This window comes from Alligator sinensis, unplaced genomic scaffold (genome assembly GCF_000455745.1).
Source record: "Alligator sinensis unplaced genomic scaffold, ASM45574v1 scaffold849_1, whole genome shotgun sequence".
Lineage (NCBI taxonomy): Eukaryota > Metazoa > Chordata > Crocodylia > Alligatoridae > Alligator > Alligator sinensis.
In genome coordinates, this window is record NW_005842271.1 from 988,650 (window position 1) to 993,651 (window position 5,002).

The window sequence follows — 5,002 nt, forward strand, 5'->3', positions numbered from 1 at the left end:
CAGTGCACATAAACCAGTTTCAAAATGACTGAAACCGGTTTGAGATAACCCTGGTTGAATGTAGCATAAGACTTAAATGATTGAGTTCAAGCTGGTTTATGCAATGTCTGTCCCAGGCCCCTTCCTGGCTAAGTTAAACCAGAGTCCCCCAGCATCTTGGCATGCTCAATGGACTAGGCTCTCTGCTCCAGCAGAGCAGGGCTGGCTCTGCCCCTCTGTTCCCCAGCCAGAGCAGGGACAGGCAGGGATGAGGATCTGGTTAGATGCTGGCCTGGAAGGGAGCAAGGAAGAAGTTTTATTCCTGCCCTCCTTCCCCTGTCCCACCAGCATGGACCTGCACTTCTCCATGCTGGCTATTCCAGCAGTGGGGGCATGGCTAACCCTGGCAGTAGCTTTGGCTGAACTGGCCAGAGAGCAACTGTGATGGAGGCAGCAGCCCTTGTCGGAAGTTCCCAGAGCATGAGCCCTTTCCTGGCAGGGGTGGGCACACTGCGGAGCAGGGAAAGCTGCTGCAGACCATGGCAGCAGCAGCTTGGAGGGCTCTGGCCCCCTCCAAGCCCTGGTGCTGCCATGCACAGTCCACCACAGCTCTGCCCGCCCACAGCATGGCCCCCTGCAGGGAAGAGACTTGTGCTCCCCAATGCCATAACAGGAGCCGCTGCCCCCATCAACAGGCCTGCCCCCTCACCACTGCAGCAGCCACGCAGGGGCGGGGGCACAGCCAGAGGCCAGCTGGCAAAGCCCCTTAGGTGGGGGGCAAGAAGAGGGTTATTCCACCACCCCCCAGCATCAAGTGGAGGGGGCAGCAGCGGGCTTATTCCATTGCTTGCCCCTAGCAGGGAGTGAGCCGTGGCGGCGGCAGTCATGGCAGGCAGACCAGGCTGCAGTCCCCCAGGGATAGTGGGGGTAGAGGAGGGGAATAACCCCCCACCCCCCTACCCCCTCTGCCTCGGGGGCCATGCCAGCCAGTGTCTGGCCGCACTTGGCCCCTATAGCAGTGAGGGAGGAGCACCCGGCAGACCTGGCTCGGGTCCCTGCGGGTGAGACAAGAAGGGGGGAATTAAACCCCTCCCTGGCCAGTTCAGCTAAGGCTACTGCCCAAACTGGCCACCACCCCCAGCACAGCTTCCCTGCAGCTGAGGGCACATGCTAGCATCCCCCGGTGCCTGGCCTGAGCAACTGCAGGCATGTGCCTGCATTTCCTCAGTCCACAGGGAATTAGTGCAGTTGCAAATCAGTTCATCATAGGTAGGTTAGACTAACCTGCAAAGATTGAATCAATTCAGGCTCCAGCTTGTTGAATGTCTGTCCCTAACCTTTACAACCTATATCTACTATACTAGAGACAAAAGCAAGTTCATTCCTATGCACCCAGAAGAGGGAAATTGGGTTAGCATCTCTTGTGAACTCATAGATTCATACATTCACAGATGTTAGGGTTGGAAGGGACCTCAATAGATCATCGAGTCCGACCCCCTGCATAGGCAGGAAAGAGGGCTGGGTCTAGATGACCCCAGCTAGATGCATATCCAACCTCCTCTTGAAGACCCCCAGGGTAGGGGAGAGCACCACCTCCCTTGGGAGCCCGTTCCAGACCTTGGCCACTCGAACTGTGAAGAAGTTCTTCCTAATGTCCAGTCTAAATCTGCTGTCTGCTAGCTTGTGGCCATTATTTCTTGTAACCCCCGGGGGCACCTTGGTGAATAAAACCTCACCAATTCCTCTCTAGAATTCTTACTTAAAAACTCTCTAGAATTCTTACAAGAATAGTAGCTGTGTGGCTTGCCTAATCACTGCTGACAGAAGCTAAAATCATCTATTAATCGTCATCCATGGTAATCCATGCTTTAGAATAATAGGCTCCATCCATGTGCTGACCATGTCATCACTGTCAGAACTCTTTGAGCAGGAATCTTACATAAATTATGTATGATTGAGCCTGAACCACACAGCCAATAAGAATTCTTCTTTAGTTATCTGATTGCTGCAATGGGCAGAACCAAATCTGAACTCTACCTTGCTTTGGGGACACTTGGGTTAAAACCTGACTGGGCTTTGGTGCTCAGTCCCATCTGTACTTAACTTTCAATCCTGTTAACTAGAAAGATGTCAGAAAAATATTAACCTTTAGCCCAAACAAAGCCTCAGTTCTGGGAGCTTTGATATTAAGTTATATCAAAAGAATAAGATTTTAACATGACAGAAAAGGAAGAGAAAGACCAAGCTTATTCTTATCCAAGGCAGATATAAGGTCTTTTATCTAACTGTGAAAAGGGGTATTGACAGAAAGCAAACTGGGTAAATTATACCATTGACAAGATAACAAGGAGCAGGGTGATCTCCCTGGGAAGAGTTTTAAAAGAAATCTCAGTGTTTTACAGTGTTTTATGTGGAGGGTAAAACAAAGAGCCCAAAATCAGTATCCAAAACCCACTATTGATGTCCTCCACTCACTATTTCAACTCCAATTTTCTAATTGACATGTTGGGGAAGGGTTTATTATAAACAGTAAATATGTATAATGCTTTATTGTTGGGAATTTCATGCCTTGTTCTTGAATTGTGCAGGGGAGAGGATTTCTCTAACTAAAAATGGCCCATTCTATTCTTTTCTGTCCATAAGGTTTTGGTGAAGTCTGAGTTAAGTCTGAATTCCCAACCTGCTTTGTAGTCTTGATGTTGTTTTTTCTTAGAACTAGTCATTCAATGGCTGCAGCAAAGCAATATATTTGAGTAAGCACACTAAGAAGGTAGTTTGAGTCCTACTGTACTGCACTTCACTGAAGGCATGTGTGGGTGCCTATTTGTAAGGGAATTTATGCTGCATTTTATTGAAGAATTGGATATCTTGATAGGGCGTACTGGTTGCTAGGGTGATATGGAATTCCTGCTTTTGTTGCTGTGCACACAACCTTATGACAGTCTATTGCTTAGTGAGATTAATAGTTTCATTTAGTAGCAGTGTATGCTTGGTGGTGGGGGTGGGGGCTGTCTGCTTTTTTCACTCTTCTAACATCTGTGGAAATGTATGTCTTGCTGACCCTGAAGAATGAGCATCTCTATTTCTTTTTACATAGATATAATCAAAGGTACCATTTTTGGTAATCATTTGGTCCTAGTTTTCTGATTTTTTTCTTGGTTTGGTTTCTTCATTTAAATTGAAGTAATATGGGCTGTTGCACACCAATGAACTGGGGCTTTTCAGTGCTGCAAGGATGTCAGAACAGTGCAGGTGGCTACAGACCATGTGCAGTGCAGTGCTGCAGCACACTGAGGTGGATTATTTCTGTGCATTCTGCAGTTTGTGGGTTCAAGACAGTACCTTCTTTGTGCTTTATATTCAGTCCTTGCTTATCAGTGCAGTAAAGTCTTATATGGTATTCTAGAATAATCACTTTCTAGACATTGCTTTGGGGATCGGAGTCCATCTGTGAGAACTCTTGACAAGATAGATCCTTTGTGGTTTTACAGGATACAGATCAGTGTCAGAGAAGATAAGTCTTCAACAAAACTATATTCCTTTCTTCAGAGATTATTCGATCTGTGGTGCAATCCAAACACAATAAGAAGAGGGGAAAAAAATTCTAATCAAGGTCAGGCTGACTTTTCCCCTTAGCTCCCCCACCCCCTGTCTGGTGACACAAAGCTACCTTAAACCTAGTTCAGATGACCTTGGGAATATTCTGTCAATGCAGGGGAATCTTCAGAGATAAAGTTGTCCTATGTTCCCATCACAGGTTGGAGGTATGTTGGGGTGCATTACTAATCCCAAAATGTTGAACCCATCTTTGGAAACAGTTAGCAGCTGGACACAAAGTAGAATATGCTTTTTCTCTCTTTCTTGTTGCATGCTGTCATTTCACTGTATATGGATGTATCTGGATAAAAGTTAGGGAATACTGTGGAAAATTATATTGACACTGTACATCATCCTCCATTCACTTATCCTGAGTCCTGCTTTTGGTTTTTGATCATCTCCTCCCTAGGTACATAGAATTGGAGAAAGGAAAACAAGTGATCAGAGGTAAGTCTGGGTGCTGGGGGAAGAGAGATGTCTCATGCTCTGGAGTTGGCAATAATGCTCTTCTAGCTCTTTCATTTTCAAAGCACCATGCCGGTATTAGGTAACTCCTTACTACACCCTACATAGCACGTAGATATTATCCCACTTTACAGGCAGGGAAACTGAGCTAAGGGGAGGTTAAGTGACCAGCAGGAGAGTCAGTGTCAGAGACAGAATTGTAGCTTGGGAGTTCCTGGTTCCTTCTAGGCCACACATGTGTCATGAGGGGTGAGGTTTGCTCATTCTTAAAAGAGTGACCTGGCAAAGGCTTGTCTAATGTGATGATTAATCCAGGTCTCACCTGATTAAATACTCACCTCATCTGTTGGTTAATAATGAAGGAGCTAGAGTGCAATCAGTGCTAACTGTAGTGTGTGCTCTCTCAGCTAGCCAAATTATTCTGTAGCGGATAAAAGAAAATGAATAAAACACAGATTTAAAAAAAAGTCCCTCAATTCATTAAAATGCCTTTAGTTTCTACAGAAAAGAAAGATGCACATTTGAGAGGACTGGGTCACTGAGTCCATGCCCCTCCTCTGGCAGACAACCTCATTCTATAATCTCTATCATAAACTCAGCAAGTCTCTCCATTTGTTTAAATGAAGGCACTGATGCACTAGGGACAGCTAACACCCCTCTGATATCCATTCACTGTACATAAACAGGACAGAATGATCCAGTGACTATACAAGTAGCTGTCTTCCTCTGACAGACACGTGCACATGCACCCACGCATATAGATATTCACATTCTGTATTCAAAGTTCTTCCTGGCTCTGATCCATTAACAGCTGGTGCTAGCTGTTTATCTCCCTTCACATGTCACAGTTGCAGGAGACAGCATCAGCTCAGCCATCCACAAGGCAGAGAAAGGTGAATCAAATTAATACCTTTGAGGGTCAAAGGTTTAAAATAGCTCAGAAAAGACATCTCAGCACAAT